At 43.4% G+C, this 23777-nt stretch overlaps 1 protein-coding gene and 2 long non-coding RNA genes across 13 annotated transcripts in view; 2 read left to right on the plus strand and 1 right to left on the minus strand.

Moving 5' to 3' along the window:
• SPOPL (speckle type BTB/POZ protein like) overlaps positions 1 to 6807 on the minus strand; it is a 59784-nt gene extending 52977 nt beyond the window's left edge. For 7 of the 10 annotated variants that reach the window (XM_081579112.1, XM_081579107.1, XM_081579103.1 and 4 more), the window contains exon 1: positions 1805 to 2094. The gene's annotated coding sequence lies outside the window, so the exon portion shown is untranslated. Of the gene's footprint in view, positions 1 to 1240; positions 2095 to 6528 lie in introns of those variants that run through there. The other 3 variants (XM_081579113.1, XM_081579110.1, XM_081579108.1) reach the window with 2 other exon arrangements.
• Positions 1635 to 23777, plus strand: part of LOC145541763 (uncharacterized) — a 143678-nt gene continuing 121535 nt past the window's right edge. For both annotated transcript variants that reach the window (XR_014079263.1, XR_014079264.1), the window contains exon 1: positions 1635 to 1731. This is a non-coding gene — a long non-coding RNA (uncharacterized LOC145541763). The remainder of the gene's footprint in view (positions 1732 to 23777) is intronic.
• On the plus strand, positions 8419 to 11142 carry LOC145541767 (uncharacterized). The gene is made up of 2 exons (XR_014079268.1): positions 8419 to 8548; positions 10182 to 11142. It is a non-coding gene; the product is annotated as an uncharacterized LOC145541767 (long non-coding RNA).

Here is a 23777-nt window from a genome sequence, read left to right on the forward strand (position 1 = left end):
TAGTCAGGATTTTGAAGAGTAAAATTTGGTGAACATTAAGACAGTCATGTGAATAAAACCACTCAGAAAAGCAATGAGTCTTCTGAATGAAGCCAAATCCTTAGTAGCAATTCAACATAAAGGACAAGCAGGTATGAAGTATCTTAACAGTTGTGAGTATTTAATTGTAGTACTAGAATTTTCCTCAGTAAAATCCTCATTTTCCCCTATGATAAATATGCTACACAATTCAATTTCAGTTACTCCCAAAACAAAGATAATTTTAAATTTCCAAACAGATACCTGAAAATGATACTATGTATAGCCTGGTAACTTACCTGAAAATAAGGAGCTACAACTGTACTTTTCACACCAGAAAGAACTACTTTATACAGTAACAAACTATGAATCATAGCTACATCAAAAAGCCGTTAAATTAAAAAAAGCAAAAGACCGCTTTCCTTCCCTCCACTTCCTCTCTCAAAATTAACCTACTAATAGCCAAATCAAGCTAAGAGATGATAAAGAACACTTACTGAACTCTTATCAGGCACTGTTGTATCTTACCTGAATTAAGTTATGCAATTATCACCATTTTATGAAGTACACTCCTATCCACATTTTACAGCTGTAGGAATATGAGGCACAGAGAGATTAAATAACTTGCTCAAGGCCAGATATGGTAGATGGAAAGGCAGGGATTTAGATTCTGACAGTTCAGTTAAGAGTCTGAGCTCTTAACCACTGGGCACCATTTATCCCAAGAATAGCAGGATGATAATTTGAAATATTCCACTTTCCCCATTATGACAGGAGAGATATGTTTCAAAGTGTGAACTTTTTTGTTAGTTAAATTTCCAGTCTAAGAAACAGGAGGTTCATCAGCTTTGTGGAAAAACTAGGAAGATGAGTATTATAATGAAACAATATAGGCCCAGTAGTCTTTCAAATACAGACAAAGCACCATAAGCTTCAGAAGTCTGGCTGTGAATGACACTATTCACAGAGAAAGATGCCAAAAGTTGGGATAAGCAGAAGGTGAATCCTATTTCTACTCGATCTACTGCTTAGAAGGAGAAAATCCTGCCCATCCTCTTGCCTTTCTGTAATTCAGTTACACAAATGCATAGATTCAAGAGGAGTGAGGGGAAAGGATGGCAGAGGGAGCAGAAAGATGATAAGTCAGGACGTCGTGAACCCTGAACCGCAGAGTCCGTTTGATGTACCTGGTGAGGGAGAATTATGAGAGGGCAATGTGTACCTGGCGGTAAGGAGGTTCAAGGCAGGGCCACCAGGGTGGAGGCACCGAGGGGTCCGGCTGGAGAGCTGAGAATTCATCGTGAAACGGGCTAATGGAGATACTTTCTAGTGTATACTTTTGGGATAAGGAAGTATGGACGTGAACGCGGGGGGGGGGGCAGTTTCTCGCTCTAGGCAGGACTCAGGGTGGGAAAACAGACAAGGTATTAAAGGGCGGGCGCGGAGGTCTACACTTTATAAAGGGGGGAGGCGGCGAAAGGCAAAGGGGCAAGGCTGGCGGAGGAAGGTCGGGGGGATCCTGGTAGTAGGCAGCAGGGAGTCAATGGGGGAGGGGATGATCCCCAGGGGAAGTCCAGACTCGCGAGGTTAGGGAGGTCCGGGGGCGGGGTGGGGCCAGGGGTCGGGAGGCACACCTCAGGAGCGGGGGTTCTGGGCCGAGGAGGAGGAGGAGGGTGCCGAGATGCGGAAGGAGGCCGCTGGGTTCCAGGGCAGGTGAGTCCGGGGAAGAGGGGGGAGCAAGCGACCACGGCTGCGGCCGGGACCGCGGCGGGGGAGGGGCACCTACCCGGACGTGAGGGGCAGCGGCGGGCAGTCCCAGCGGCGGCTCCTCTCCGGCTGAGGTGATGGCGGCGAGTCCCTGTGGCGACCGCCTCTGCCGAGCCGCATCCCTCCTCCTCAGCCCGCCCTTGTCTCCTGTCTCCCGCTCCTAAACTTCTTCCCCGGGATAAACAAACCCGCCGCCAGGGGCGGCCACCTCCGCCGCTCCCGCCCCCACGCAGCCCCCCCGCTCCGGGCCCGTCCGGGCCGCGGCTTCCGAGTTGCGACTCCAGCCCCAGCCTCAGCCCGCGAGGGCGCGTGCGCGCGGCGGCGGCGGCTCGTGAGGCCGCCCCTCCCTTCGGCGCCGGGCACTTCCGGCCCGGGCCGGATCCGCCGCCGGGGTTTGAATGTAGCCGGCGCCCTTTGCGCCGGTCACTGGCTCCCAGCCTGGCGGGCTCCACGTCCCGGGCCGAGCCTCTCCTGGTAGGGGACCCCCCGGGGACCCCCACACACACCCCCCGCACCCCCCCGCACCCCCCCGCTTCAGTGCAGTGCAGTGCAGCATAAAACTTTCCTAAAAAACTCACTGATCCCCCCTAACAGCTTATCTAATTGACTTAGGGTCAGTGTGAGAGGCGGCTGCTGTTTTCTGCTCACGGTTTCCTTAGGGCTGTACCAGGCTGGAAAGCTAAGATACAATTTGTACCGATCGCTTCCTGTGAGCTCAGAACTATATGACTTCCTAAAACAAAAACAGCAGTATAGAGACTTCCCTGGCGGTCCAGTAGTTAAGACTCTGCGCTTGCACTGCAGGGGCGTGGGTTCCATCCCTGGTGGAGCACTAAGTTCCCGCAAGCCACTCAGCGCGGCCAAAAGGGAAGAACAGCAACAAAAAAACAGGAGTATACAGTCTCTTGATAGGGGTAAAGACAACAGTCTGGTAGGCAAATGAAGTGCTACGGTGGAAGCGTTTTCCGTTGGAGGAGATGACCCGGAACTATCAGGCTTAGGAAGGGAAGGGCCCGCCCAGGGGCGGCTGAAGGATGCTTAAGAAGCATAGCAGAACAGGAGGCATCCCGAGACTGGACATTGGTAAACAGAGCTGTAGCTAAGCAAATGTCTTAAGAGATGAGGTGACTGCCTCATGGAGTTCAGAGAATGTAATCTTATTTATGTATTTGACACAAAAAAACGTGCGTGGAATACAAACAGCTCCAGCCAGATTTTCAGAAAGGAGATAAGATCAGAATAATCAGGTCTCAAAGTTGCCTTAGGCAAAGAGTTAAAAAACAGAAGTGAAAATGAGCATTGATATATTGGGGACTGTAGGAAGAGGAAATATTAGTGCAGAATTTCATGTTCTCCAAACATGGACAAAATCAGATACTATTATTTGCTTTACTCATTGTGAGTGTGTGTTAACTTTATGATATGTGACAGAAACAGTACAAATTACATGTAATTTTTGCCCAGGCCTTTTAGTTGTGTCAACCTCTTATCACTCACGCACTTTCTTTAATCGACCATTATTATGCACTTATTAGTGCATAGTAATATGTTCAAGGAATTGAATTGCAATAAATCCTTCAGTAGATTTCCAATTGTGAGTTAAGAAATGAGTGGTACTTGGTGGCTCTCTATAGACTGAATTCTAGTTGGGGAGTGGTTCAATATACTTCCTCCTACAGGATGTCAAATTGCTCCTCAGGGTATTATTATAGTCTTTCCCCTAGGCTTGCTCTCTTTGCAGTATTAGGATATATCATTCTTTTTCTGGCAATATTTGGTGAATTTATCCACTGATAAAATAACAGTAAATAGTAAGAGATGACACCACCCTTATGGCAGAAAGTGAAGAAAAACTAAAGAGCCTCTTGATGAAAGTGAAAAAGGAGAGTGAAAAAGTTGGCTTAAAGCTCAACATTCAGAAAACTAATATCATGGCATCTGGTCTCATCACTTCATGGCACATAGATGGGGAAACAGTGAGAGACTTTATTTTTCTGGGCTCCAAAATCACTGCAGATGGTGATTGCAGCCATGAAATTAAAAGACACTTAACTCCTTGGAAGGAAAGTTATGACCAACCTAGACAACATATTAAAAAGCAGAGACATTGCTTTGCCAACAAAGGCCCGTCTAGTCAAGGCTATGGTTTTTCCAGTAGTCATGTATGGATGTGAGAGTTGGACCATAAAGAAAGCTGAGCACTGAAGAATTGATGCTTTTGAACTGTTGTGTTGGGGAAGACTCTTGAGAGTCCCTTGGACTGCAAGGAGATCCAGCCAGTCCATCCGAAAGGAGGTCAGTCCTGAGTGTTCACTGGAAGGACTGATGTTGAAGCTGAAACTCCAATACTTTGGCCACCTGATGCGAAGAACTGACTCATTTGAAAAGATCCTGATGTTGGGAAAGATTGAAGGCAGGAGGAGAAGGGGATGACAGAGGATAAGATGGTTGGATGGCATCACTGACTCCGGGAGTTGGTGATGGACAGGGAGGCCTGGCGTGCTGCAGTCCATGAGGTTGCAAAGATTCGGACATGACTGAGCAACTGAACTGAACTGAACTGAATATGGCTTGTAACTAACGCTAATAAAAATGTGACTGGGAATTCCCTGATAATCCAGGGGTTAGGACACCTTGCCCTCACTGTGGAGAGCCCAGGTTCCATCCTTGAGGGAGGGAACTGTGATCCCACAAGTCTCGGGGCATGACTACCCCACAAAAAAGAAAAGTTTGGCAGAGTAAAAGATGATTCTATGATCAATAAACTTGGATTAAAGATTTATTACCAATCCCCTAAAGAACTTCCTTTCTTGATTTGATTTGATTTCCTACTTGTTGGATACCCATTAGAAAACTAGATTATTAAAAGAGGTTTTAGTTTAGTGCTGCCGTAAGTGACTTTTAAAAATAGAGAAATAAGTAACAGCTTTATCACTGGTGTAGAGCATAGTGAGCTTCCAGTCACGTATCACGTTTGCATTGCTTAAGGCATTACCCGTCATGACCATCCAGCTCCTTAGATGCCAAGAAACTTTATGATAACTAGTTCTGCTGCTCATTGTCACTTTTCTATAGGAAACCAGTCAGATTCTCAGTGGATGTGGCTGATTCGGAAACTCTTATTGCAGATAATAGGTTGGCAGTTAACACAGATCAGAAGAGCCATTCATTCTCTGAGCTTAATGCACACAGAGGAGGACCAGATTTTGAATCTTCTTGACTCAGCCCTATGAGACTCTGTCTGAAAAGCTATCCATGCACTCCACTTCGATGTTTTAGTGACTGCAGCATCTTATACCTCTTTTCTAAATTAAACATTACAATTCTTTCCATTTCATGGCATGACCGACTTACCAGTGTCTTCCATACTACCACCCTGTTTTGTACTATCATTTTCTAATTCTAACTGTCAAAACTTATAGAATTCATAAATCCAGTATTATCTTCTGTTTAGAGATAAAACAGAAGTAACGATGTGCTTATTAGCAAACAGTATCCTTCATGAATCTCTGAGCTCCCCTGGACATTTTGCTCATACCCTTACCCAACTAATGTGGTTCACCAAATGCTTCTCTTCTAGTGAGCTGGCTTCTGCTAACCATATCCCCTCCTATCTTAAATTTTTTTCAAGGGAACCGCTCTGGTCTTACTTTTCACAAGCTAACACTTGTGATCATACACTTAACATTTAGTTTTTGGGATTTAGGTGGAAAGAAAAGAAAAACTTTTGGTAATTATCTTTTACAGTTGATATTAGGCCTTTTATCTGGAGGAAAACACTAAAACCTTTGTTGAATAGCCTGTCAATTACATGTAATCTCATTTTTTTCTTCCTTTGTCTACATTTCTTTCTTATCTCTGGCTGTTCATCTTACATATAAACTCCTAGTCTTGTAGTACTTTTACATTATATAATATTCACTTTTTAAGGATCTAAAAGCTTAAGAACTCGAGCATTATACCTACAACTTTTGTGTAGTGATGTCCCCCAAAAAGGGCAAGTTTGATGTACTTATCACTTAAAAATCACTCCAACAAAACTGAGAACAGAGCCCAGAACTCTGGGAACAGGATCTTTTATGTCTTTTAAGTCCTTCTTTGACATTCTTTGTTTTCATGTCCTCAGCCATGATACGTCAAATATTTTGAGATGTTCCCTTGTTTCAGACCCATTCATGTATTTAATGCTTTGGTTCTTTGCATACTCTGTCTACTGTAGGAGATGGAGAAGGCAATGGCAACCCACTCCAGTACTCTTGCCTGGAGAATCCCAGGGACGGCGGAACCTGGTGGGCTGCCGTCTATGGGGTCGCAGAGTTGGACATGACTGAAGTGATTTAGCAGCAGCAGCAGCAGCAGCAGCTACTGTAAGAGAAAGGATTTTTGTTGTTGTATCACCATGTGGAGAGTAAGAGTTGAGTTGCAGCAGTTTACTAGTTGGTATACTGTTACATTTTCTAGAAATTTAACTGAATATTAAATTTAACCAAGTTTGAGACATTTCCAGGCTCTTAAACCACCAATAGTCCCTAGATTCTGGATCCATAATGCTCAATGAGTGAGACAGCAATACCTCTACCTACACAATACATTGTCTTGTAAAAGTCTTGGTTACCTACTTGGAAGTCCTCTATTCACAATGTAATGGGAGAAAACAACAAAAATCTCTTCTACAAGATTATCCAAGGCCCCTAGAGCATCGCTCTAGGCGCACCCTGAGAACTCTCATCCAAGGTCACTTACGGTTGCTGGAAATATTTTTACTGTGCCAGGATCCAGGAGGTCGCTGCTGCCATGATCTAGTAGTCCCTGATGATCTCTCCCTTCTTCAGCGTGGCTAGCTAAACTCTCTCTCCTCTGCTGGTGCCCTGACCTTGCCCCTTCTCAGCTTCCCAGGTAACCTGAGAAGTTGTGGTTGATTCTGGTCCCTGGAGATAGTCCCAGGGGAAGCCTGGAATGCTCCACTGTGCTCTCCAGCTAGGGTCACCAGCCTCTGCAGCAGCCCCCAATGGCTCTAGAGGTGCAGCCACTCAGTCTCCTCCTCTTTTATCTCTGCTCAGTCATCACAATGTCTCCAGGTCAGGGTCTTTGGTACCCTCCCAGAGAGACACACCCTAATGCCTATCAGGGCAATTTCTGGTTAGAGGAGTTTATTTAAACATCTGCCTCTGCCACACCCACTGGGTGGGTCTCACACTCTAACCTTCTCCCTCAAAATTGGTGCATATCACTCCACTTTCTTCTGACCCTGCCTCAAGAAATGGCAGCCCCATGGCTGTTTTCTTGGACACATTCAGGGGCCCTGCCTCCAGCAGGATCTCAGATGGGCTTCTGTTTCACTCAGACTAAGCACTCCTACAAGGGGACGCATGTAGAACTGGGCCCTGCTCCCAGACCAGCAATCTAGAAGTCCCACAGGGCCCACTGGGTGAGCTGCACCGGTGTTCCTGGGGCTGCCCAGCGGCCAATCAGACGCTAGTGAACCCAGGAACCTTGGAATCTCCGGGCCTCAGTGTTCCTTGACTTGCTGCTTCCTCCTGCCCTACAGCCTCAGAGGGATTGAGTTCTCGTGCTCTGTCTTACCTTCTGCTGTCTCCCTGCTTTAGCAACTACGCCCTGCTGTCTAGCTGTTGCCAAATCTGCATTCATACCCCTACACCACACTGAGTGGCCGCCTGCCTCCAGATGGTTCTCTTTGCTATTCAGAGCCCTTCGCCGCCAGCGTGCTTGCCAGAATGGAAATCCTGGTATGGCCATTTCCAAAATTAGAAACCAGACAGTGCCATCCATATCTGGGGACACTGCGCTTGCACATCCCAGCACCCGGTCAAGCCCAACCTCTGTGAAGGTACCTGCCAGACACCCTCCGTGCAAGCCTGCCTCCCCTTCCCTGCATTTCTAGCCTAGGTGATTTGTTTTTTTTGCCTTCCCCTCCCTGCCTGTCCATCCCTGCTGAAGTTTTAGCACCCTTGACCTTCTCTGAACTATGCCAGGCTGGAGAAGGGCCAACTTTAGGGCTATATAAATCCTGGATATAGAGGCCTCTTCCCAAACGTGAAAAGATGTAGCCACATCTTACATGAAAAATACAATGTTTTGTTATGCAATATGAAAGAGATTCATCTAATTTTCCTTTCAAAATATTTAATAATTTCATTTTGCAATTCTCTCTGTATTTTAGAGCCAAGACATTTTCTTTTCCAGCTCTCAAAACAATTTGATAAAACCTGGAAAAACTTATGGGTCCTGGGCACTGTGCCTGTAGTGAGAACCTGAACCCTTAAAAGGATTAAAAAATGGCACTGGGAGGGGGGAGGCAAGCCCTTCCACACTTGACTCCATTTCAGGGCTTCTTCCCCCAATCTCATCATCACTGAAATCTTTCTCTTCCCCAGTTGTTATTAACTGGGTTTCTCTGTTTGATCCCTGCCTTGGTGACTCACTTTTTACCCATGCTGCTCACATGTGTTGTTGTTTAGTCATGTCTGACTCTTTGCGACCCTATGAACTGTAACCCACCAGGCTCCTCCATCCGTGGGATTTCCCAGCAAAAATACTGGAGTGGGTTGCCATTTCCTTCTCTAGGGGATCTTCCTGACCCAGGGACTCAACCTGCCTCTCCTGCATTGGCAGACAGATTCTTTACTGCTGAGCCACCAGGGAAGCCCTGTTCCGAATGTTAGCTGGCTGGCCTGGATTGCACAGCATCACCATCCTGTAGATTCCCTTTCACAGCACTCCTTCCACCACTGAGGACCTTGAGGTATTGTCTTGAAACCCCCTCACCCCCTGAGACTGCAGCTTTCAACTATGGCATATGTTTGCTTGACCCTGTGGGTATGACTGACAATATTTTTGGATTGGACTTTTGTTAAGTCTGCAGCTCCATCAGCCCTCTGCCTTCCCCCACCCCTGCCACCCCAGCTGCTGTATGAGACAGGTCTCCTACTACAGTTTGGATGCTTCAGTCCTACCCTGTCTGCTAGGACGGACCAGTAATGCCCACTTGTGTCCAAAGCAGAATAACTACCAGAAATCACACTTTGCATTTTTCTGCTTAAGTACCTGCTCACATTTCTCTGTGTTGTGTTTTGAGCATCTCCTTCCCTGAAGGAGGCGCTATTTATGCCTCTCTGACACATGGCCTTACTGCACTTCTCTGCAGGTTTTCCTGATTCATTATTGCAGATTGAGCTTATATGCTGCTGCTGCTGCTGCTAAGTCGCTTCAGTCGTGTCCGACTCTGTGCGACCCCATAGACCGCAGCCCACCAGGCTCCGCCGTCCCTGGGATTCTCCAGGAAAGAACACTGGAGTGGGTTGCCGTTTCCTTCTCCAGTGCATGAAAGGGAAAAGTGAAAGTGAAGTCGCTCAGTCATCCGACTCTTAGCGACCCCATGGACTGTAGCCTACCAGGCTCCTCCGTCCATGGGATTTTCCAGGCAAGAGTACTGGAGTGGGGTGCCATTGCCTTCTCCGTGAGCTTATATACAAGAATTCAAAATGTCCCCAGCTATTACCCCAGATTATATCTCTTTTGAGTATTAACTGTTACTTAGCTGAAATAGCCATTAGAAGTTTGGCTTTTACTTTCCAGGATTTCTGGATTTTATTGTAGTGACTCTATCATTTCAATATATTTATTAAAATTGAATTATGAATATTCAATGCATAGAGTGAACCAGTATTGTTTATTCAGTCTCCTTTTCTTAATATTTTTTTTCCCCAGAAACAAAATTAGGCTAGCCTTTTAAAAATCGTGTTTTGCTGCAGTCTACAATTTTGAGAGGAGAGGTGATGCACGTTTTTATTTTCATGTTGTCAAGAGCTCAGGAAGAATTTGCTTCTGTTTTGAATATGCAGCCTACTGTGTGTGTGCAAAACAGGTGTGAAAAAGCCCAGCTTCCTTTCTGAACACCTACTAAAGCTGTTTTCTTTCTTTTCTTTTCTATTTTTCTCAGTTGTAATCATTTCACCATAAAAAAGTCTGGATATTTATACAAAATGTTATTGTGTTTCATTTGTCAAGTTGACTTTCTGAGTTTGATTTTTATTTTACTGATTTATTTGTTTGATCCAGGATAGGCTTAAGATATATTTTCCTTGACTTGAAGGAAAATGTGATTTAGGTCCTGGAATATTCACTTGATGCCATGCACTAATTCGTGGTGTCCCTCTTTTGGCATATGCTATGATTCTGAACCTGTTTGCCCTCCCATCCACCCAGTGCCCTTTCCCCTGTCTGTTCCACATCTTAAACAGCTCTTGCAGACTATTTCCTGGGCTCCTGTGTCAACTGGCTTCCTGCTGGAAATTCAGTAGGAGACATTGTCAGGATCCTGGAAGGAAGGAAGAGTGGAGAAGCTGGTGTATTATTACCTTCTTTTTCTGCCTTAGGCACCCTCCCCTGCAGCAACTGTGATACCTCCCAGCCCTGGTAATCAATAACCTCAGATATTCGGATGACACCACCCTTATGGCAGAAAGTGAAGAAGAACTAAAGAGCCTCTTGATGAAAGTGAAAGAGGAGAGTGAAAAAGTTGGCTTAAAGCTCAACGTTCAGAAAACTAAGATCATGGCATCTGGTCCCATCACTTCATGGGAAATAGATGGGGAAACAGTGGAAACAGTGTCAGACTTTATTTTTGGGGCTCCAAAATCACTGCTGATGGTGATTGCAGCCGTGAAATTAAAAGACGCTTACTCCTTGGAAGGAAGGTTATGGCCAACCTAGATAGCATATTTAAAAGCAGAGACATTACTTTGCCAACAAAGGTCCGTCTAGTCAAGGCTATGGTTTTTCCAGTGGTCATGTATGGATGTGAGAGTTGGACAGTGAAGAAAGCTGAGCACCGCAGAACTGATGCTTTTGAACTGTGGTGTTGGAGAAGACTCTTGAGAGTCCCTTGGACTGCAAGGAGATCCAATCAATGCATCCTAAAGGAGATCAATCCTGGGTGTTCATTGGAAGGACTGATGTTGAAGCTGAAACTCCAATACTTTGGCCACCTCATGCGAAGAGTTGACTCATTGGAAAAGACCCTAATGCTGGGTAGGATTGGGGGCAGGAGGAGAAGGGGACAACAGAGGATGAGATGGTTGGATGGCATCACTGACTCGATGGACATGGGTTTGTGTAGACTCCGAGAGTTGGTGATGGACAGAGAGGCCTGGTGTGCTGCAATTCATGGGGTCGCAAATAGTTGGACACGACTGAGCTACTGAACTGAACTGAACTGAACTGGTAATACTGTCTGTTTAAAAGCGTAATGGCTTCTTGTGGTTGCTAATCCCTGAATTCTTCTCAGTTTTTCCATCATTTGTGCAATGGATATACCAAATCCTCTGTTGAAAGTAATGAGTGTGGTTTATTTTTTTCTGGTTAGACTCAGCACATTTGTCCATTTTATGTTTTTGTAAGGGTCTTATCCTGTTCATAGGGGAAGGAATGATGTTCACAGAGAAGTAGTCATTTTATTTTACCTTATTTTTTGTTGTACCTTGTGCCTTTCAGGATTTTTTTTCTCCCACCAGAGACTGAACCCCTGCCCCTGCAGTGGAAGTGTGCAATCTTAACCACTAGACCGCCAGGGAAGACTTGAGAGGTTGTTGTTAAGTGGCCAGGTCATGTCCGACTCTTTGCAACCCCGTGAACTGCAGCACGCCAGGCTTCTCTGTCCCTCACCTCTCTTGGAGTTGGCCCGAGTTCATGTCCATTGAATTGGTGATGCCATCCAACCATCTCATCCTCTGTCGCCTCTTCTCCTTCTGCCTTCACTCTTTCCCAGCATCAGGGTCTAACTTAGGGATCTGTTTGTGTTCCTCCACTTGGCTTGGCTAATGTCATTGTTCTTTTAGCTCCTTACCTCCCATATTTGCTTTCCAGTATGTATGGTATTGGGCTGGTAATACCCAGCCCAAGCCCAGTCCTTCTCCCATTCTCCATCCTTAAAGCATACGACATCTGTCTTCTGGAGTCATATCCATACAGATGCACAACAGCCTGCTTTAAAATATTTTAAATCCCCTTTTATATAGTGTTCTAAACAAGAGTATGACAGCTGTAGGATAGCAGAAAGGGCACTAGATTATCCACCCAGAAGCTAAACTTGTGTGACCTCACCCAGTACCTTAGCCTCTTTCTGCACAATAGCATTCTGGGTAGTAAAACCGGGAAAAAAGATGACTTCTTCATCAGAGCTGTGAAGAGCAAATGAGATTAATGAAAGGATTTTATGAGTGGTAAAATGTAAGAAGTTACTTAAAAGTGGTGAATAAGACTTTTTTTCTCAAATGTAATTTTGAAAGCACAAATGTATTTCTCAGTTGAAATTTATACTGAAGTTTAATAGCATCACACGGCCTTCTTGTAACACTGGATTTCTCAATCTTGGTTCTGTTGACGTTTGGGACTGGGTAATTCTTTGTTGTAGGAGGCTGATCTGTACATTGTAAAATGTTTGGTGGAATTCCTGCCTCTAGCTGCTAGATGCCAGTTACACCTTCCTCCTCAACTTTGCCAACCATAACATTTCTAAACATTGCCAAACTGCACTGGGAGAAAAGGTGGAGCAAAAAGATAAAACCTTAGGTTGAGAACCACTGATCTAACCCAATCTACTTGGAAAAGTAGAGTTTTCTACTCTTTTAAATTTTTATTTTAGGAAAATTTTAATTTTGCTATGCTTTTTATAAAGTCACCTCTTAATTTAGGCTGTTAAAAAAAAAAGATTTTGACTTTCAAAGAGATTTTGGAAAAGGACTTTAAAACTGCAGTTCAGTCATGGAACGTACCCTCTCTAACGTTTTAGAGATCCTCTCTAATGTTTTAGAGTGTCACTGATCACTGTCATAGCAGTCATGTGTCTCTTACTAAGTATTTATGTTGGAGAGACTCATCTTCCTGCTGAATACTGTGGTTGGACTGCCTAACTAAGTGGACTTACTTCATACAATTAATACCTTTTATTATTTTTATTAGGTATTAAAAAACCACGCTAATACTTTATTGATTATCATATGCTAATATCTTTTGATGTCCTTTAAGGCAAGGGATATTAGTAGGAACCTATATTTCTGTCATAACTCAGATATTCTGGGTCTATACTTATATAGACTACCTTAAGTAGCAGCAAAGTTAGAATTTTATGAGCATGACTGCTAGGTCATAATCAATAGAATTTTTCATATTATTGGTTCCTAATATGATATTCTTCTTCACCATTGGATTTCTAGGACACTGGAAACAAACTGTAGCTGTTTAAAATCCAGAAATTATTGGGAGTTCCCTGATAGTCGAGTCGTTAGGGCTTGGTATTGTCACAGCCACGGCCCAGGGTTCAATCCTTGGTTGGGGAACTAAGATTCTGTAAGCTTCCCAAGCTACCAGGTACAGCCAAAAAAAGGAAAATCCAGAAGTTATTATTTTTAAAATATTGATGCCAGACGTCTGAAACTATCTCTCCTAGCTTATTTTGTCAACAAGTTCCTAAAGCCAGTTTCCCATCTCAACTCTGACAGTTAGCTTTCTTACTAGCTTAAGAAAATATTGATCAAAGCAGGTTGTAAAACAGGAGAAATAGGTTGTAGCAATAGGACTATTTTTGCTGGGAAGATAGAAGAGATGTATGATCCTTAACATGAATATATTGCTAAGCTTTATGTTTCCAAGATTGGTAAAAAGGTTGCCGCATCAGGAGAATTAAGTTCATTTCCTCATTTTTTTTTTCGCATTCTGGTTAATCTTCTTTGGGAACCTATGGACCCTCTTCAAAAGACTTATCAACATGAGTAATAATATCACTACAATTAATATTGTAATGGGGTGGAGCGGGCACATAGCTGTTAGTGCCTGTTATCGCGAGACCCTTAGTGGGCGATTAGAGGTCCTACTCTGCCAATAGTCAGCCTCCCAGTGCTGCTGCCAGCATACATTGCAGTGAAAGGACCTTCTCACTAGGGTCCTCTGAGTCCTCTAGGCCCTAAAGGCCTGGGCCTGGCAGGTGAGCCAAGGGCCCAGGGTCAGGCTGAGGGCTATGTCCCACAGAGCTCCAGACCCCTCCCCATGGCCTCCCACTGGCCGGGCCCAGGCCTTGAGGCAACAGCGAACCTCTCCCTCCTCCTCACCTCTGCAGCCTAATGATGGCAGCAGTCTCCATGGGTTCCAGTCCACAGAGGCCTTAGCAACTGGAATATATGGACAATGCTATTAAGGTGGCGCTAGTGGCAAAGCACCTGCCACTGGAGGAGACATGAAGAGACACTGGTTCGATCCCTGGGTTGGGAAGATCCCCTGGAGGAGGGCATGGCAACCCACTCCCGTATTCTTGCCTGGAGAACCCCATGGACAGAGAAGCCTGGCGGGCTACAGTCCATAGGGTTGCACAGAGTCAAATATGACTGAAGTTATTTCGCACACACACACTCCATCAAGGTAACAGCTTCAGGTAGCTTCAATCTCTCTGTTCAAGTTTCAAAAATTGGTACAGTGTTGATCCATTGTCTACTCCTGGGAGGTGGCCAGAGGTCAGGGTTAAGCTGCAAGGATGCTGCACATCATTACTTCAGGTCCCCATCTGTGGTTGGGGCTATTCTCAAACAAGGGCAGTTGCTGTGAGCTGGTAATTAACATGAATGGCATTTGCGGCAACATGCGTTCCTATTGGCGGAGAAGGCGATGGCACCCCACTCCAGTACTCTTGCCTGGAAAATCCCATGGACGGAGGAGCCTGGTAGGCTGCAGTCCATGGGGTCGCGAAGAGTCGGACACTACTGAGCAACTTCACTTTCACTTTTCACTTTCATGCATTGGAGAGGAAATGGCAACCCACTCCAATGTTCTTGCCTGGAGAATCCCAGGGACGGGGGAGCCTGGTGGGCTGCCGTCTATGGGGTCGCACCGAGTCGGACACGACTGAAGCGACTTAGCAGCAGCAGCAGCAGCATTCCTATTGATCGTGTACACATAGTCCTCTCCAGTTTAAATGAAAAGCCTGAGACCTGGATACCTGGTTCGCTCAGTGATGACAGCTGGGCAGGGTCTGGTACTGAAAGTGCCTCCAGCTGAGATCTGCCTCCTAGTAGCCAGGATTTGGACCTCAAAGTGTGAAGTTGAGCCTTAGGACCTTGCACCCTCTTGTCAGACCAGGTAATAATATTTTGTTTGGTGGAGGTTTATAGGAACATCATTCATTACCTGGCCATGACCTGACCTCAAGGGCAAAGGGTCTGAAACCAAGAAGTGTGCAACAGCTAACCACGCCCCTCCCTCACCTTTCCTATAAAAAGGGCTTTGCTAAATGCTTTTGGGGAGTTTGGGGTTTTCAAGGCATGAGCTTTCCAGCTGGCTTCCCAGGTGGCATAGTGGTAAAGAGGAGTGGCTAATGCAGGAGACACAAGGGATCCCTGGGTCGGGAAGATTCCTTGGAGAAAGAAATAGCAACCCACTCCACTATTCTTGCCTGGGAAATCCCATGGACAGAGGAGCCTGGTGGGCTATAGTCAATGGGGTCGCAGAGAGTTGGCTAAGCAACAGCAAGGCATGAGCCACCAGTCTCCTTGCTATGGCCCTGCAATAAACCTTTCTCTGATCCAAAGCCAGACGTTTTGGTATTTGGCCTCACTGTACATTGAGCACACAGACTTGCATTCGCTAAAAATATTATATATTGCTCTTACAGATTTTTTTCATAAAGTATTTTAATAAGAACTGTCTTATAATTGAGGTAGGTGGTAGGAGTTTATGATCTAGAAAGTGCCATTAAGCTGGGCCAGAAAGTTTGGGTCCTCTTATTTCCTATCATACCATTGAATTTGAATGACTTTGGACCAGGCCTACCTCTACATTCACTGTCACTGCCCCAGTTTATCACATAATACTTCCGGTTTACAGCTTCACATCTTCTGTCTACCCTGTGTACACATTTGGATCTGCAAACTCTGCCAGAACAAAACTTTGGCTAGCATGCCATACTATAAATCAATATATTCCCTGGTGGAAGTCTCTTCTTTCTGGAGAAGGAATCATTTGAAGTACCAGTGTTTGCCTCATCCATTTTTTGAGATCTGAGAAGCAAAAGCTATAAATATATATAGAAATGGCCTAGCCAGATTTCCCATTCTCATCATAAATATTGGAGGAAAAATGTTGATGATGGATTATTTCAGATTCCTCCTTGCTACCTCTGCTTAAGAAAAGCTGTATGGCCAAGATGGAATTATAGGGACTAGATTTATCCTCCCACCTGTAACAACCAAAACAAAACACACACACACACACAAATGAAAACAAAACCAAAGCAGACAAAATACATGAAACAGTGGTTTTCAAGACACTGGCTATCAGGCAGTGGATGAGTGATTCTTGAAAGAAAGAAACATGAGAGATGAGACCAACTGTTGCCCCAGTGTATTCACTTGAGAAAGTTTTCAGGCCATGGCATATGGAAGAAGAACTGAGGTAAAGCCCAATTCAGTTCAGTTCATTCGCTCAATCGTGTCCAACTCTTTGTGACTCCATGAATCGCAGCACGCCAGGCCTCCCTGTCCATCACCAACTCCCGGAGTCTACCCAAACCCATGTCCATCGAGTCAGTGATGCCATCCAGCCATCTCATCCTCTGTCGTCCCCTTCTCCTCCTGCCCAGCATTAGGGTCTTTTCCAATGAGTCAACTCTTCTCATGAGGTAGCCAAAGTTCAGCTTCAACATCAGTCCTTCCAATGAACACCCAGGATTGATCTCCTTTAGAATGGACTGGTTGGATCTCCTTGCAGTCCAAGGGACTCTCAAGAGTCTTCTCCAACACTGCAGTTCAAAAGCATCAATTAGGACCCTGAATTGAAGAGGAGCTTAGAGTCTAGAGAAATCAAGACAGAGTTGATGAGATGAGTGACAAAGAGGACAGAGCTGCCAGGAGAACACTGGCAGTCTGCAGAGGGACCCTTTTCAAATATTCAGCAGAGTCCTGATCACCATATGGACATGGGTTTGGGTAAACTCTGGGAGTTGGTGATGGACAGGGAAGCCTGGTGTGCTGCGATTCATGGGGTCGCAAAGAGTCAGACACAACTGAGCAACTGAACTGAACTGATCCAGGTATCCAGATAGAGATATCAAATAGAGTTTTGGATATGTGAGTCTGGAATTCAAAGGAGAGGGCTGGAGAAATAAATTCTGGAGTTGTTCATGTGTATGTGGGATTAAAAGCCATGAAACTGGATGAAATCACTAATACAGGCAGCATAGAGAAAAAACCATAAACTGAACCCTGGGGCCCTCTATTGGTTAGAAATCAGGCGAATAAGGCAGAACCCACAAGGAAAGCTATGACACTGCTGCTGCTGCTGCTAAGTTGCATCAGTCATGTCCGACTCTGTGCGACCCCATAGACGGCAGCCCACCAGGCTCCACCGTCCCTGGGATTCTCCAGGCAAGAATACTGGAGTGGGTTGCCATTTCCTCCTCCAGTGCGTGAAAGTGAAAAGTGAAAGTGAAGTCGCTCAGTCGCACAGCTATGACACAGCAGCCAGTAACGTAGGACAAAAACCAGGTGAGTGTGTTAACATTTTCTGATGGGCATGACTGTGCGACTGAACTGAACTGAACTGATGGGCAGAATTGCAGTGTACATGAATGCCAAAAAGTAACACAGTAGAAAGGGAAAAACTGGTGATGCAGGCAGAGAGATGAGATTTCCTGGAGTGATGTCCTTGAGTAGGCAAAAAAGTATGGGGTTAGGATACTAGAGAATATGTTGGTCTAGATAGGTGCAGGGGCAGTTCATTTGTAGTAACAGGAAGGAAGGCTGTATGAGGCACAGATACAAAGAGGTAGATAGATGTTGTAGTGAGAAGTTCTCTTTTGAAAGACAGATAAGGACACTGGAAAAAGAAGAGAGAAGGTCAGGGAACTGAGAGGCCATGGTAAATATTATGGTCACCAACAGTCATTGTAGGAGTAGTGTTGGATAGAATGACAATGAACCAGGGGATAAAATCTTCAAGGAGTGAGGAGAAATCTTCAGTGGGTACCCTTATGATAAGGGATATGTTTTATGGTAGGAAGAAATGAGATTCAAAGCTAGAGTTTGGGGGAAGAGTAAGATAAATGATCTAGAAGCAGTAAATAAAACAGTAAGGAGGATGCCTAGCCCACCACTAGGTCCAGTGGTGAGAGGCGCATGAGAGAAGATGCTGGTACTGCTTGTGAGGGCTCCGGGAAAGCTTTGTTCCCAGGAAGAGACCGAGACATGTGGAAATGTAAAAATTCATGGATTAAGTTTTTGATTAAGTAACTAGAGCATTACTGACGTTTAGTTTCTGGGGAAGAGGGATACTAAAAAGTTCCCAAATGTAGGGGTTGGCCTATATAACATAGACTTCAGTTCAGTTCAGTCACTCAGTTGTGTCCGACTCTTTTCGACCCCATGAACCGCAGCACACCAGGCCTCCCTGTCCATCACCAACTGCTAGAGTCTACCCAAACCCATGTCCATTGAGTCGTTGATGCCATCCAACCATCTCATCCTCTGTCGTCCCCTTCTCCTCCTGCCCTCAATCTTTCCCAGCATCAGGGTCTTTTCAAATGAGTCAGCTCTTCGCATCAGGTGGACTTACCTGCCCAAATGCTAGGAACACCCCCATTAGGAATCTTAACAAGAGAAGAGGTGGAGGATACTCTTAGTTGGATTCCTGCAGAAAGCAACATTGTTGTAAGTTGTTTATTTAGGGGTGCTAGGAAGACCAGTAAAGGAAGAGGAAAGTGGTGCAGTGAAAATAAGGCAACCAGTGGTATACTGTTAAGCTGGTACCTCAGCGGGTAAGTGAAGATTAACCTAATAGGAAGTTAAAAATGGAGAGATCTGAGAAAGGAGCAAAACATATCCCTTCCAATTAACTCTATGCTGAAGTGGGGAGAGAAAGGTAAATACACACCAACATCTAAGAGGCATTAACTAAGGGCTGCAGCTCTGAGAAATATGGACAAAACACTGACCACATCTGTTACCAGGGTGTAAAATAAAGGTTTATCTGTAGGATAAATTATAATAAGCAGAATTGTTGGGCATTACAAACAAGTTCCTTTGTAATTTAGATAGACATCTCCAAATTGTCCATTGCACAGAGTATACTAACTTACATTCATACCAGAAATGTGTCTATTTCTTCATATTTTCCCCAAATTTATGTTCTATTAAGCTCTGCTTTTTGCCAATCTTCTAGTTAAACAAGTGTTTCAGTGTAATTTTAATTTATCTTATTAGGAGTGAGGTTGAACAACTTAACATATATTTAAAATTCCTTTTTCTTTTTTAATATGCAAACTGCATGTTAATATTCTTTGTTCATTTTTCAGGTTATCAGTCTTCTTACTGATCTGTAGAAAAACAACCCTTTTTGATATGAATACAAATATTTCTCCAATTCATTGTGTGTCTTGGAAATTTCCTTATGGAATTCTGTCTGTGCCTCTCCTTCTCCACTGCTGGTCCAAGCCTCCATCAGCTCCCACCTGGACTGGAGACCTAAGCTCCTACCAAGTCTCTGCTTCCACTGCTGTCTCCTGGGCCCTAGTCTCTGTATAAGACAGAGTGGGCTTTGTCAAATAGGAATGAGATCATACTCACCCCTAAAAACAACCCCCCGGGCTATTTGCTTCTTCTCAGCACATTTAAATCTAAGCTCCACTCCATGGCTAGTATGACTGCATGAGTCACATCTTACCTACTCCTGTCAACTAATCTAATACAGCTCTCCATCCAGAGAATGACCTTCTTTCAGACTCTTGAACAAACCGAACTTGTTCATACCTTATGGTTTTTGTGCTTTGTGCTTAATACTCCTTCTGGCAGGAACGTCCTTTCCTTAAACTTCTCATTGTTCACTCTACCTCACTTGGCCTTCAGGAAGCGTATCACCTCTGTGAGTATCCTACCCTCCCTACCAGAGTCAAAATGGCACAGGCACCCATATCCACACCCCCAGTTCTCAGGTCTATCCCTGCCTCTGTGCATTATCTTTGCTTTAGGATTTAGCATAATGCCTAGAATTTAATAAACTCCTAATATTTTATGCAAAAGTATGCCTCTGTATAAAAGGATACCATCTTACATTCAGAGTCTCTTAAGTCTTTCACATTTTAGGGCATTTTTGAAATAATTTTAAACAAATACTGTTTGGGGAAAACAATCAAACTGAGATGGCCAAAATCAATGCTAGTTTAAAATGCTTATATAAGTCACTTGACTGAATTGTTTCAAAGGGAGAGAAAAAAAGGAGGCACAATAATGTAAACAGCTTTAGTTTTTTTGGCAGGGGTGATGAGTGATGAGGGTATGTATGCCTTTACAAAGATGATCATGTAAGCATGTTTTTAAGTATCACTTAAAAAGCAATGTAGCAAGTGTAAGTATTATGAAGATAGATGAAAAAAAAAAAACTATCCTAACAAAGAATTTATAGATAGGTACAGCTTAGAATAAAAGTTACAGCTGATAGCATCATATTATACTTAAAGAATTCCCTCACTCAGATAATTTTGATAAAAGTAAAAATGATATTACTATTAGAAGATGGTAAAGCAGCCTCAATCTCTTGAGTCTCCTTGTGAAGGATATTTGCTTGAAGAGCTACACTGACTCAAAACAGATGTAAAGTAAACAAGAAAACGAATTTTTTATTTTATTAAGCTGCTAGGACTTGGGGTTGTGTGTGTGTGTCTGTTTTTGTTTTTTACCAAAGCACAATGTAGCCTATGCTGACAAATAGAGCTATTTACTCTACAATATAACCCTGAATTAATCTAATCATCTAAGAGTGAGTGAGTGAAGGCGCTCAGTCATTTCCAACTCTTTGCGACCCCATGGACTGTAGCCCAGCAGGCTCCTCCATCCATGGAATTTTCTAGGCAAGAGTACTGGAGTGGGTTGCAGTTTTCCTTCTCCAGGGGATCTTCCTGACCCAGGGATCGAACATGGGTCCCCCTCATTGCGGGCAGACGCTTTACCGTCTGAGCCACCAGGGAATCTCTCTGCAGTATAACCCTGAATTAATCTAATCATCTAAAGGTAGATTCAACTAGTTTGTACGTTTTTAGTCTCCCCTGTATTCTTTTAGGAGCAGAGCAATGTATAAAATGATACTTACATAAACAACATCTTGTCTAGAAATACTCACCTATAAGTATGAAATTTTAAAAATACTACTTTTAAAAAATAAAAAAGTTTCATCGATCATAGAGAATTTATACCAATTTAGCCTAACTTTTAAAAAAGTATCATAACCACAGTGTTTGAAAAATAAATTTGTGGATCTTGTCATAATTTTTATAAGAAATATAAATACCAAAAGATTTTATTCAAAAACAAGAAAAGAATATACATGGCCACATGCACTTGGAGTTAAGAGTATTAATTTCCCAGATGGAAGTCTTAGTTCACACTTTAATGTCAAGAATCAAATCTTCAATTTTATGAAACATGTTAAAACTGTGTCAACTGTTTTCTTTAATAACATTTTAAAACATGATGCATTTTTAACAGTAAACTGTACTTTCTATATCCTCGTTTTTCACTGGACATGAGAATTTCCCAAAGACTGGCTTGAGACACCACACAAGCTTCTTGAAAGTGAAAGTGTTAGTCGCTCAGTCATGTCTGACTCTTTGTGACCCCATGGACTGTAGCCTGTCAGGCTCCTCTGTCCCTAGAACTCTCCAGGCAAAAATACTGGAGTGGTTAGCCATCACCAGGAGATCTTCCCGACCCAGGAATAGAACCCGGGTCTCTTGCATTGGCAGGCAGATTCTTTACCATCTGAGCCACCAAGGGAGTCCCCAGGGTTGAGACTATCTGGAAACTCCACTTCCCTCATTTTGGTGCCTGTTGTGTGGTACTCTTCTTCCTTGGAAAACCAGGATTTTGAGTGAGCTATGCTTGGTGGTGTGTGATGGCATTCTTTGGGACAAGGGTAGAAGAGTGTGAACTCATCATTCCCATTTGGAAATGTTTAATCCTAGGTTTCCCATATCCTTTTCTAAAATATTAATTTATTTATTATAATTGGAGGCTAATTACTCTACAATATTGTAGTGGTTTTTGCCATACATTGATGTCAATCAGCCACAGGTATACCCGTGTCCCCCTGTCCTGAACCCCCCTCCCACCTTCCTCCCTATTCCGTCCCTCTAGGTTGTCCCAGTGCACTGGCTTTGAGTGCCCTGTTCCATGCATTGAACTTGGACTGGTCATCTGTTTCACATATGATAATATACATGTTTTGATGCTATTCTCTCAGATCATCCCCTTCGAGAGCCATCTACCAAAGGACACATGGGATCACAGCAAATTTCTTACCATATTGTACCAGCATGTACTACGACATCTTTCTGTATAGCAGTCTTTTTGTTTCTTTCGCTAGTTACAATTCTTGACTTTAGAATCTTATTCCAGACCAGAATATATTCTCTATGATATGTAAAAATTCTATAATTATATGTGTTCATATGAGAATCAGAATAATTACCAATAATGCCTCCTATTATTATTTACCACTGTATTAAAAAGAAAAAATGTATTTTATTGCCTACAGTATTCTACAATACCTTGTTTTGTTTTAATTGTGAAGTTGTTATTGTGAAGATACTCTTGAATCATCATCATCTGGCTTGGAAATTTCACAGAACTCAATTACTAAGTTAATGTCTATGGCCTGCTTTATGGTAATATAATTTAAATCAGCCATTGTTCCAGGAGAGACACAGCATGGGGTAGTGGTAGATCAAGGCCCTCCATAAGAGGCAGTGGAAGAATCCAGTTGTCCTGGATTCTTGTGCTATGTGAGTTGCAGAGAAATTCTAGCATGATATTGAACTTAACTCCATAAAATGAGGACAGGGACATAATTATATCTTGATGATTAGAACACAGAGGATAAGGCAAGATGATCTTTTCAGGCCTCTTCTGATCCTAAAACCATTGGCTGACTTAGAATTAGTGCCATATTAAGGATCAAAAGTAGAAATTACCTCTTTTGGATGGAGTTCTATTCAGAAATAATGTCTGTCTATCCAAAACCTCTAGCTATGTAGAAAACAATTATCTGTGCTTTTAAACAGAAAACATAAAAAAAGTACCCAAACTACCAAAAGATCTTTTTAATTTTGTTGTTAAATAGTATGACTCTGGGAAAGAAAAAAAGCCAAGGAATGAATGAATGTACCATAAGTCAAGTCAGCTCTCATAAGAAGTGATATCTTACTTTTCCCTTGCAAGTATAACAGAAAGACAGACAAGGAATTATTCCAAGTTTTGCAGGTCCAGGTGGTTTTACCTGTGGACTAAAGAGCTGGATTACAGAAGAAAGCACTTTTGAGTTTCTTAAGTCATACTTTCATCCACTTTGACAGACAAGGAATTATTCCAAGTTTTGCAGGTCCGGGTGGTTTTACCTGTGGACTAAAGAGCTGGATTACAGAAGAAAGCACTTTTGAGTTTCTTAAGTCATACTTTCATCCACTTTCTTAAGCCTTTTCTTACCAAAGAGAAGTAAAACGACAGGATATTTAGGTTTGGAAAAGTGCTAATTGCTAGAACACTTAGCCACCAACACTCTGGGTTCAGCTGGAATGGAATGGACAGAAAAACCCCCCAAACTTCAGCGAGTTCATTTAAAACATATCTGCTTGAAATCTCTTTGATTTGTGGCTTTTTCTTGATGACTTCTCCAGATACCTGCTTTTATTTCCCTACAAGTTGTTTCAAAAGATAATGAAAGGTGGTTAAAAAAGATTTTTCAGGCTCTATGGGAAAAAGAAAGTATAGATTATTTTTGTCCTTGCTTTGATCATTCTTTCCACGACTCTCCAGTCGGCTTCATAAACTATTACTGAGATCAAAACAACAATTCCTGTTATCACTCTGAGCCGATATCTGTCTGAGTAAATGTGCAGAAGTTTCTTTTCATTGGCTTGCTCAGAGCAGAATTCTTAGAAATAT

The sequence above is a fragment of the Giraffa tippelskirchi genome, chromosome 3 (genome assembly GCF_054371585.1).
Source record: "Giraffa tippelskirchi isolate mGirTip1 chromosome 3, T2T-mGirTip1v1.2.pri, whole genome shotgun sequence".
In the NCBI taxonomy this organism is placed as follows: Eukaryota; Metazoa; Chordata; class Mammalia; order Artiodactyla; family Giraffidae; genus Giraffa; species Giraffa tippelskirchi.